This window comes from Arvicanthis niloticus, chromosome 8 (genome assembly GCF_011762505.2).
Source record: "Arvicanthis niloticus isolate mArvNil1 chromosome 8, mArvNil1.pat.X, whole genome shotgun sequence".
In the NCBI taxonomy this organism is placed as follows: domain Eukaryota; kingdom Metazoa; phylum Chordata; class Mammalia; order Rodentia; family Muridae; genus Arvicanthis; species Arvicanthis niloticus.
The window spans coordinates 33,016,320-33,028,645 of NC_047665.1; the positions used below are offsets into that span (position 1 = coordinate 33,016,320).

At 39.7% G+C, this 12,326-nt stretch overlaps 1 protein-coding gene across 3 annotated transcripts in view; it reads left to right on the forward strand.

Annotated features, from left to right (window-relative positions):
* The window catches only part of Cdkal1 (CDKAL1 threonylcarbamoyladenosine tRNA methylthiotransferase), a 521,362-nt gene that overhangs the window by 420,768 nt on the left and 88,268 nt on the right, over window positions 1–12,326 (forward strand). Inside the window, exon 14 of one of the 3 annotated variants that reach the window (XR_013112201.1) lies at window positions 10,801–10,969. The exons of the other annotated variants lie outside the window; for them this stretch is intronic. The gene's annotated coding sequence lies outside the window, so the exon portion shown is untranslated. The remainder of the gene's footprint in view (window positions 1–10,800; window positions 10,970–12,326) is intronic. 3 annotated transcript variants of the gene reach the window in all.

The following is a 12,326-nucleotide window of genomic DNA, read 5'->3' on the forward strand; positions in this document are numbered from 1 at the left end:
TTCTTACCTCCTATCTTCTATGCCTCCCTTGCTAAATTATGTCTTTCCTTCATACTCAACCATCTTCCACATCTGAATATGCACCACTGCCTATTCTAGAAGGTTCTGTTGACACAGTCTGTTTCATCTTTCAGAGTGCAGTCGGCCCCTCCTTCTGAAAGTTGCCCCATTTTTCCTCTACTCTCACCTCCTCCCAGGATTCTAGCTGCTCTTCTTGTTTTCCCCCAGGCCATTTCCTGACCTCATAGAGAGAGGACTGAGGATAGGACTTATGTTGGAAAGATCCCTGCTGGATTCATGTAGAGACTGACTCAGTGTGAGTGAGAATGATGGCTTCCAGGGCAGGAGTATGGTTCAGGACAGAGCATAATGTTTTTTAAAGGTCTGGTTCTTACATGGCTATTACTGCTATATTATCTGAGACATACATTTCACTTTTGCTAACTACTTTTGTGATCCATGCATATACAAGACATTCAAAGGTTTGTAATTCTATATTCTAAATTTAAATTCTATCTTTTCTATTCCCTTTTTATATATAAAATAATGTAGAATGACTATAAGCTCTCTTTGTTCTCCTTTGCAGCTATGTGGTGGGCATACAGGCTCCTTACAGTGGCAGGATGCTCCCTGCACACCAAGAGTTCTCAGCCTTGATAGCTCATTAGAATCCTCCCGGGTGCTTTATGATGCTCAGGTCCTACACATGTATATAGCGTTGTTTTGCTTCTGAATGTTCTAAATAAGGAATTGATGCAAATTGCCTCATTATAAAGTTATCCATCCCCATCTCTGCTAAACACTCCAGCTTGAACATCTCCTGCATCTGCAGCTCACTCCTTTGCGGCTGCCCTGGCACTTGTCCTAAATCTCCTTGCTTTCCTTAGTTTTCCTGCCTCACTGCTGTGCATGTAGCGCCTTCTCCCTGCCCCACAAGTACAACTGATCTGAATTGATACTGTTCACACAGCAGTCTGCGTGTACCCTTTGGATCTCTTATTTTGCCATCACCCTACTCATTCTGATGATGTCACTCTTCCCTAGGGATCTTAATCGGTTTATAGAATGTTTTATTTATGCCTACATTGTGAACAACTCAACATATGCCCTGATTGTTAGTACAACAGCTATTCTCTGGCTCAGCTCCTTGGAGAGAGCACAGTGGCTATTGCTGATCCTTACTTATCAAAAATGAGGAAGAGGGAATATCTCTGTTCTAGAAAAGCCAATTGAAATTTTGTTATACACAATTGACTTAGACTTAGAAATATGTGTTTCCCTGAATTGGGCCTGACCCAGTCAAGGTTTTCATCCCAAGATCTGGGAGTGCAATATTCCTTCACATTGCAGTGGCAGAGGTATGAGAGATAAAATGTTAGTGAGTTCTTGGAGAAAGGACAAAGAAGGCAGAAAGAGAGGAGAAATATTCACAGTGTTGCACATGATCATAACATGATATTTATATTTAACGGCTTCACTAATCTCTGAACAGTGTTTATTTAATTTCAAATGTTATACACATAGAGTAGAAATGTTTGGTCATATTGTACTAGTTTGAATTTATACTGAAAATCTAGGGAATAGTATTATAAGGACATTTAAATTATATATAATTTGAGATGCCATAGATATATATTTAACTGTTTGATGTTACTGAACCATTTGAGTTTCTACTAAAAATTCTGGGGAATCCTGTGTGTGTGTGTGTGTGTGTGTGTGTGTGTGTGTGTGTGTGTGTGTGCGCGTGTGTGCGCGTGCGTGCGCGCGCGCATGCCTGTGTGTATTTGTATCATATACTGTTTTATAAATAATATAGGAAACTGGTGTTATTGAATTTATGAGCTATATTTTATACAGACATTATCACTTCATTGACATTCTAGAAGACTTGTAGAATGGAATCTAAAAAACTAGTTATACTTTGCTACATACCAACTAGACAACTCTGAGAAAGGAGTTTGTCTTCTGATAACCAGCTTCATGCTAAATAAAGATGACTCACAGAATTTCCGAGAGTATATTAAAGCAAACTTTCCATTTGACAAGTCAGAGTTTAATGTTACTTTTGATGTTCACTATCTCATGAAGTTTACCTAGCTACAAAAATATCATTATAATTAAAAAATAATTCTGTTTGGTCAATATATTATTTTTAATACTTAAAATATTTTCATTATTATACAAAGAAACTTTAAACATTTGTACACTAAAAGTCTACAATAGATTAATAGGCTGGAGGTAAAGAGCTTGCCTCACCCAAAGTAGATGTAGCGGGACACTCAGAATATGGAGGCATTAGGATCAGAAGATCAAGGTCATCTTCAGATCATACTGAGTCTTAAGTCAGGCTGGACATGCGAGACACTGTAATAATAATAATAGCTGCGTTGCTAACAACACAGCTATTATTAGTCCTGGCTGAGTCCTGGCTACTGTTGTGAATAAATGCACAGGCTTATGGGAAGCAAAGGCAGATGACTAAGGGCACGGCTCTACGCTGTGCTAATGGAAAGTGCATCACTTGGGGGTGATGGCTGTTCCTCGGAGTGAGTCTCCTAAACAGACTACAAACTAGTCTTCTGTGAGAGCACCCCAAACAGCATAATGGATACTCACTCCATCAGAAAATCCACATTAGTAAGATCCAAAGCTGTTTTGCATGGTAGCAGTGCCGTGTGCCCAGGGTTTGAACCTCCTGTGTACAACATGCATAATTTGCCTTCTCTAGGCTTAGTTTTCTTTTCTCTAAAATGGAACAAAAAAGTAGTACCTACCCCATAGGGTAATTATAAAGATAAAATAAGAGACTGTCTGTTGAAGAGAGAAGCACAGAGCTTAGAAAGCAATCAAGGCTCCATAAGTATTCCTTGTTATAGTAATTAGTATTGTAAAGTCTGTCAATAAACATTTATTGCTATAATTAATTATCTTGAAAAGAATATTAGCATTGAGATAATGGCATTGTTATGAAAAGAAGCATGTGACTGAAAACTCAGGAAACATCATCAGGGTCTTTAAAGTAGATTTTTAAAAATCCAGCCATCTGGAAATCTCATGAAGAAAAATGAAAATATTGTTCTGGTTCTCTGTGAGCCAATCAAAATTTTCTGGTGCTTTTGAAAGCAAGACAGTTGAGAGTAGCACTGTGACTGTTCCAAGATCCCACAGTTCAGAAAGCCTGTGGTTTTACCCAATCCATGATTACCTAGTTTTAAATGATGATCTGTTGATGGTAGGTGGCTTATTAAACATAATAAAAAGAACAGGGTGTGTATTTGAAGTCATTACACATTGGCCCTGATGTATTAGGGGATCCGTGTAATACAGTCCCATCACTTTTCTTGCTATGTGATGTATGTATAGAAACAGAGGCCACAGGCTTCATAATGGTAAATCTATACTGTAAATTCAGATTAGCTGACACCTAGTTTGGTGTGGTTTTCACCACACACACAGTGTTTATTTTTTGTAAGTAGTTTTTTTTTTTTAAATTTCCTGTTGTTATTTATTTTTGTTTCTAGATCTTGGGGCTTTCCAATATTTGCATTCTGAAGAGCAGCGTGAGCTTTAGTTACTGTGGAGCCTACAACACTGGCACACCCCACCTTTTAATGAGCAAGACTGAACATTTTAACAAGGCCCTTGATTTTATTCAACTAAATGTGGGTATCTAGCTCCCTTGGCTTTGATGCAAGGCCAGCCATCCTCTCTGCAGAAGTTATAGTGGCCAGAATAGTGCATGGCTGTACTTGTGGTGTAGAGACCATAGCTCCATCAACTGGGCTTGCCTAACTGACAATGGAGCTTAAGAAAAAGTGGAAACAATGAAAAATGTTGAGGACTAGAGAAGGCTCAGGAGGTAAAGTACATGCTGCACAGGGGCCTGAGTCTGGATTGTCAGAGCCCATGTAAAAAGCTAGGTGTGACAGTAAACACATGTGACCCCCAACTCGACAGAGGAAAGGAACAAGAGAATTCCCGAGGCTTACTGGCCAGCCAGTCTAGCTGAAAGGTATGTTAACTGCTCTCCTCAGCCTTTATCCCATAGGTAATGGTTCAAGTATAAAAACCAATAACTTTTAATATTTTCCTACTATCATTCCTCAGCAAATAAGTGTCAAGTTCAGCATAACTTGATTGTATCATGTTACACTGTTTGATTTCATATCATTCAGTTCTGAAAAAGGTTGAGGATACTCTACATCCTGCAGCAGCAATCAGACAAGATTTAATTCTTTATGCCAAAATAAATAAACACACTCTTCTTGTTATTATGCAAATGTGTCTTCAGCCTTAATGGAAAGTAAAATGTATACCAAATACTGTCTCTAAATATCTTTATGATTTATCCTCAGTAAGTATCATATTACTTTATCTATCTTAAGTACTTATATACCTGGAGTCATGTTGACAATTGCTTATGAAAAATATGGCCAGTGGAACAAGTGTAAGAAGCCCTGCTCCAGAGCTGCATGGTCTTGGGTTGGAGGCAGCCTCAGTAACCTGCCTCTCTTTTCTACTGGCAGAAAGCCCAGAGTTGACTGGATTAGTAGTAGTCCCTGCCTTGTGACAGCCTCGCCACTGCCCACTGTCACCACGGAAGCATTATTGCAAGGCCCAGGACGATTGAGGCAGCAGTGTGAGTGTGTGGCCAGGTAACAGTGCTATAAAAACTCTTAGTTCTAGCTTTTTTCTGTACTACCTCCCATGATAGTATTAGAAGAAATGCAATCCCCAAACCCAGCAAGATGGCTCATGTAGGAGAAATGTTTGTGGGCAACCTTGATGACCCAAGTTAGGATTAGAACTCCGGGATCCACATAGTAGAAGGGAAGCTACCTCTCACAAGTTGTCCTCTGACCTCCACATGGCTCACCCTGGCAGGCAAGTGCACATGCGCCCTCCTCCCCCCCCACACACACACACAATTTTTTTCTGAAGAAAAAACAATGTGATCCCTAGGATTACTTATGATTTAGGGAAATGCATAAACTATTCCAAAGTCCAGAAGTCCCAAGCCAGGTACAGTGCTAACATACCTGTAGAGGTAGAATCTGTGTAAACTCTGAGCCAGCCTAGTCTGTACACCAAGTTCCAGGCTAAACCAGATACCTACAAGATAGATAGACACATACATACATACATACATACATACATCATATATAATACATACGTATGGACATGAATAAAAGGCTGTATCTCAATGATAGCATACTTCTCTGGCAACACAAGGGGCAGTGTATTCATTGTGAATGCCAATCTAATGGAGGGATCCTTTTTTTGCAGTATCATTCTCTATAGGGAAGATTAGAAGTAGTAAATACCACATGAAAAGACTGTGACTTTGTCAGAGAAGATTTGAATATCTTTACTCATGTATTGCCTATTTGTTTTTTTCATTCTTAGCATAAACATTGCCATGTTTTGGAAATCCCAATTGTGTGTGGTAGTAACTTCCTGTCAGGTGGTTCGCCTTAGTTACCCTAGCTTCTAAATCATATGCTGTATCTGAACTGGTGTGATCTTTTGATGGAGTCACTTGGTCTTCTCTTAAACATTGTAATGTAGCTACTGTTCTTTCCTTTCTTGCCATGTGTCTTCCTTACCTGTGAGGTCTTCATTGAAATACAAAAACAAGTCTCCAAAAATAAGTCAGAAGCATTAGATGCTAACTGCACAAGTTTTGGTAGCCAGGAAACAAAGACTTATTCCTTGGGGTGAATATATGCATTTCTGGTTGTGGTCACATACACATGAGTTCAGGTGCTCTTGGAAGCCAGAAAAATACATTGGATCGCCTTGAATTGTAGTAATAGGAGATCAGCATGGGTGCTGGGAATGGAACTCTGCTCCTTTGCATGAGCAGCAAGCTTCCCAAGACTGCTAAGCCATTTTGCCAGCCCCATGTTGTGATCATTTGAATGGATAGGCAGCATATTTTTACTAAGATATCCAAAAACATAAAATGGAAATGTGTAGCCAAGGAAAAATTCCTAACCCAGCTGATAGTTAAAACAACATAAATTTAAATAGCTATAAATTATTGTTCACCTTGTAATGTTTAAAATAGATTTTTCAGTTGACACTACAGTATATGATGAGAATACTAATTTCAAAGGAGCCTTAAAGTCACATGAGTTAGCAGAATAATTCGGCTTCTGAAAAATTTACCCTAAGGAAATAATCTTCAAGACAAAAATACGCCTCTCTGATGTATTATTAGGAGAAAAGGAGGAAGGGAGGCAGAGAAACCATAAACGTTTGCCTTTAAAGAAACTACTTATACCACTCTGGGTCATTTGGCTAAGATTGCATCCAGAGATCAGTTCCATAAGTGTGGCCCAATAACACCTAACCAAGAACTATGTGTCTATGTGGGATCTGTACCAATGCTCATATGAAGATGCTTCCATAACAGGAGAAGGTGGTTGGAAAATATCTTACATTAGTTGTAAATTCTGTCCTGTTTCAAAACTAGTGAATGAAAACAGAAAGAAATGTTGTTTTTAACTCTCCCCTCCAGTATAGCTGCTTAAAATATAATTTTTATCTTACAGGGAACATATCTTTATATAACACATTCAAGCTTTCACTTTTTTAACCTTTATGCTTATGACTTTTAAAACACCATTTAAGTATCTCAACATTTTTGCCACAGAACCCTTCTGAAGAAGTTGTATTTGTTTGAATTTCTCTTTGCTTCTGCATGTCTCTCTACCTAAAAACTAGAATTCCAGTGGCTATTACAAGGCAGTCCTGTATATTTATTTTCATTTTTTGTGAGGTCCTACAGTGCATAGGGATCATTCAACATTTTCTAAGTACACATGATCCATTTACCAAGACAAAGCACCTTGTGTTTCTATAGTTGGTTTTATGTAAAGCTATTAAAGGAACAGGAAATGTCCTTCGGCTGCCTTTCTCCCTACAGCTGCCCCAGAAGTAGTCATTAGTATTAAACACAACAGTCTCAAACTGTTTCCCATAGATCCATGGAAAAAGACTGCAAAGTCACACTGGAGCATTTGGGGTTATTTATAATAAAGCCCATCCAAAAGAAGTGAGATGCCAGTTTAATGTCGGACGGGTGGTGGCAGCTGCTTTGTTACTGTGTGGCACTGCCCCATCCTAAATCAGATGGGAGATGGGTGCTGTTTGACAGAATCTGTCATCAGCATTAACTTTATTAAAATAATTTAAAAGCTGCTGCTTCCTTTTTTAAGCTTAAGGGTGGGCTGTTGGTTTGTCCAGGCCTCACTGGCTCTGGTTCTGAGGACTCCAGGCTCAATATTCCCACACCAGATTTTCTATCCAGCCAGGCCTCAGCTACCAGTTTTTATCCCAGTGGGACAGTGCAGCTATGTTCCTGGCGTTTTCTGCCTATTACCAGTTCAGGTCTGTGAACAGAATCTCCATTTGTGAGAACCTCATTGTGGATAGCACGCAGTGGTCTTTTCATTTTGATTGATGCCTCTGGTTCTGCACCATCTGGCTTCTGATAGGCTGCATTAATCATATCCCGAACTAAGAAAGTGTAGACATGTCTGCTTAATATGTACCCATACATAATGTAACATTAGTTATTCATTCAGCTTGCAAGGCAGAGTCATAATATACGCAAGGTCTTTATATAGTAAAGCATAAATATTAATATGAGAGCCATTAATGCTGTTTTTACTTGTACTAACCTCCCCCTCATACATTTGTTTATGAAGATTGAGGAATTAAGAAAAAGACCATGTACACAATTTGCATGACCACACCACATTCTGCTAGCACCTCATTTAGATTTAGAGTGATGCATGCCCATCACCCCAGACCATGAGTTTACTGTCTTCTCTGGTTGCCTTGAAATATAGGTTAAATGCAAGTGGCAAACGGATAGCTTTTCTATCATATGAACTCTGTGCACCAAATGTCAGCATCTGTTTACAGGGGTCGCTGGGAGCAACTGTGGCCCTGTTCTTTTGTGCTGCCTCTGGCTAGCCCCACTCTTGACAAGCTCTGTCCCCTGCTGTGTAATAATGTTAAGAAAGAAGAAGGACCAGGAGAAGCAGGATAGGAATTCACAAATCAAAAAGAGTAGACTCTAAATTTAGGGCCTCCATCCTTATCAGTAGTTCAAATTTGGTTTTAGACATTTGCTAGGGCTTTTTCCAGGAGGAGAGATTTAGTGAGTATTAATCATAATCCCTTCAGTATGGAGAGGAGGGGGGGAAATGGGTTTAGCTCTCCTGGGAAGTTACCTCGCTCAGCCAGCATTGTAGGAGCATATTTTTTGCAGCAGCAAATTAAAACCATAACTTCAAAAAACACATTTTATGTTTTATTAATTGTGTTTTGTCATAACAATACCATATTCCTATGTGGTTACATCTTCTTATATGTGTGCCAAACTCAAAGTATGTGTTTTAATGAATTATACCATTGAAGTGTGAGCGAAGATTAATGCTTGTATGCTGCAGAATGCAAAATACAGCACACAGTATAATAGTGATCAATCATGGAATAAAGCCTGGGAAGGAAGGCGCCTACTCAGAGTTTGTGCTGAGAAATAAGCACACTGCAGCTTCTGTTTGAAATGTAATTTCATGAGGTTTAATTAGTTGCCTAAGCACCAGGAGCAATAGCCATAGAACGTATGTCAGATAGTACCTGCTCAGAAACTGTCATCTTAGACTTGTCATACTAAAATGTCACATGGAGAGCTGGGAAAAATCATTCCAGGGGTAAAATCCATCACTTAATATTCACTTCATCTGTTTCTTGTTTTAAAATTCATTTTTATGTTTCTTCCAATAATTTAGAATTCATTACGCTTAATTCACTTTATTAATTGATTTTTCAATGCACTAACAGTTAGCAGCACTGCACAGACAAATGAGAAAGCAGAACCTCCAGAATCAGGCTCCGGCTGTGGTGACGCTCGTGTAGCCCAGAATGTAGGCAGAGTGCTGACTTTGCCAGAGAACATAGGAATGGTGTCTTGGCTGTGTATCTCCTTACATGATCTAAAAATAGCTGTCAACTAGCTAGGCTGTTTCCAAGTTAACCCCATTTTAAGAGATTTAACATCTTTGTGTGCTTGCTTTGTTACAAAATAAGTAAGGAAAACTTTAGTGACCTCAAGCCTGAAAAGAGAGGTCATTCCTACTCTGGTTCTACTTCATAGTTTGTAAGATGCATTCAGTAAAAGTCCTGTGCAAAGGTGCATGGTAATTTATAGTTCCTGTATTGTATCTATCACATGTGTACGTACACACACTGGGATCCAGTCTCCTCCTATGCTCCAGTCACTATGAATGATGAATATGACTGCTTCCTGCAGCCTGAATTCTGCTTCTTGCATGAGTTCCCCTGAGGGTTTCTGGCTCAAGCTAAAAACTATCCTTAACCTATCAGAGGCCGAGCACTGGTGAACTGAAACATGATTTCATTTCTTTCTTTGAGCAACATGTAAGCTGTACTACTGTGCTTCTGGAAATTAGGAGCACTCATTGTGAAGGCCAGGCAGGTATGACGAGAGGTCTTTTAAACCAAATCATCTTGAAGCCAGGGCAGGCAGCTTTCAAGAGGCCAGAGCTTCTCTGCCTCAGGACAGGGCTTGGACAAACATGTCAGAAAGCTGAGATCTTTCTCCTTCCTCCACAATCCTTGGAGTTTGATTGAATATGCAACAGCTTTGTAAATACTCCCCCTATAATTTATAAATGCCAAACACTCGTGCCTTTTGTATTTGTAACTTTGCTTGTGTATGACACTCATGTATAGATGCATGTATGCCCATATAAAAACCAAGTATCAACTGCGAGCTCACTTTTCCAGCCCTGTCCACTTGCTTTTCTGAGGCAGCGTGTCTCATTAGCCTGGAACTCCTCATCTGGGCTCTCTTGCGGCCAGCTGGCCCAGGGATGCTCCCTGTCTACACGTACAGACCTGTGCCACAATGCTTGCTGTTTTCACTTGGATTCCAATGATTGGACTTACATTGTCATGCGTGTGCAGCAAGCACTTCTTCTGTTGGACTATCTGCCCGGACCTTCTTTGTAACTACTTCTTTTTCAAAAATATTTTAATTTAAAAAAAAATTTATATCATTTTCTCCATTCCTTTCTTCCCTCCAACCCTTCTCACATATCCTCTCTTCGTCTCCCTCAAACTCATGGCCTTTATTTCTTTAATTTTTATTACAGAAACAAATGTCTTCCTAAATGTAGAACTACAAACTGCTTGTTCTGTATAATTTTACTTATATCTATATGCTTTCAGGGCTAACCACTTGTTATTGGATTAATACCATATTTTTGCTTTATCAAAAAACATAGGGATACACTTTTCCTCATTGTCTTATTTTATAGTTTTTAATGTTGCCATATTGTCAAGCAACAACCAGACATATGTGTAGCTCTCCAAACTAGAGAATAGTGCGTCCATTACAGGCTATGCGTTCTGTTCCCATGGCCATTAGCTGAAGTCGGGTGTCCTCTGACAGCTTGTGTTCAGTGTCACAGGGTAGACCAGTGTCAGCGTGCGGACAGTCTGTCTTTGTAAGTGTGACTCAGTAGTCATTCTATGGCATGGTATAAGCTCACATTTGTTGCTTCTATCACTGCATGTGAGGCTCTGGAGATAGAAACAGTGAGGCTCTGTCTGTGTGCCCTGGTCTTCACACACTGTCAGTGTGTTGTAAAGATGGAGTAAACAGCTCTTTAAACTCCGCTATTCATACATAATACCAGGAGCGCCACTCTTGTTAGCTGCCAGTAGTATTAATAACAATGTTTACATGTATTTTTGCAGGAGTCACACTGTGAAAGCTTAGCCAGGGGTTCTTGGAGCTTTGAAAGAATGAAGAATTCACATGGAGTGTCGGTCGGTCCTGAAAAGTGTTGGCAGAACTATGACTCATTGCTCTGACCAAAAAAATGTCGTCTTCTTCTTCCCTAAGACCTAAGGGAATGGCTTGATGGTGAGCTTTTGCCACTGTCTCCCCGAATTTAGAGGATGGTCATACTGAAGAATTACTTGCTAGCTAGCTGATACTGCAATCAATTGTTTTCACCTGGTCTAGAAGCCTCCAAGGCTATTGGTGGCTCACAACAATGGTCACCATTGTCATTCCCAAGCCCCATCTCTTACTAATATGGGCCCACATCCTCAAGAATATGGACCAAAAAAAAAAACCCTGCAGACATCATGAGCAGAAGGGGACAGTAATACAACAACAATCAGTCAGCATGTGCAGCAGCTGAAGGCCACCAGGACTCAGCTGGCTTACAATCTGTCCTGATAGCATTCTTTGCTTTCAGGAAGTCTTTATTGTATACTGTATATTGCAATTATTGGGGTCCAAGTGGAAGATACTGCTCTTAGAAAAAAAAATTGTGATCATATATTACTAATTATGAGTATTTCCATACTGATGATTTGTTCATGACCCTCACTGCCAAAGACAGATTTATCACATAAATGAAAGAAGCTACTCTCATTGTTTTCACAGTGTATTTAAGCTCTCAGAAGGTAAAGCAATGGAAAGTCATAAAACAACAGGCTAAAGCCATGTTCTGTATAGACAGGATAGTTAGATACTTGTCTTTTGAGAGGAATGTCTTTGGAGTCTTTTGAAGCAAAACACTTTGAGAACATAATTTTTTCATAAAGCCAATAATTTCATTAGAATGATTGGTTAAAGAGCCTATGGGTAGTATAAATTAAGTGTGATTGCTCTTTGAATTCATAGGATCAGATGTCAGAGATGCAAACTAATAAAAGGGCCTGCCCCTAAAACAGTTAATATAAGTAAACAGGGAGGAGAAGCTACTCGTCAAAGCAGCCATGGCAGCCATGATTTCCTTGGGAATGGCATAAAGCTTACCGTGAAGCCGTTCATCTTCCTGTTACAAACACTGGCTGGGACTGCTGAGACCACTCTGTACGGCCCACAAGCTCGTGTGCCAGAACCTGGCCTTGCTTCTCTTGGACTTTTCTCAGTTTTAGTCTTGCTGTTTTGTTATCTTCCTAGTCTTTCTCCTTCTGTCCTCCCCTCCCTTCCCCTGTTTTCCCTTCTCCTCTCCTCCTGTCCCTTTCATCATTCAGTCCTTCTTTTTATCTTTTTTTACCCTTTCTTTCCTTTTTTTTCTTTGGATGGTGGTAGGGGCTGAACTCAGTACCTTGTATGTCCTGAACGAGCACTCTAACAAGGACTATGTCCCCAACCCTTTTTTTACTTTACTTTGTATGTTTCTTCTTCCACATTAAGCATTGACTTCTATATGAATGACTACAGTCTCACTTTTGTTTCAAGTGCAAGTGTGAATAGATGGTTT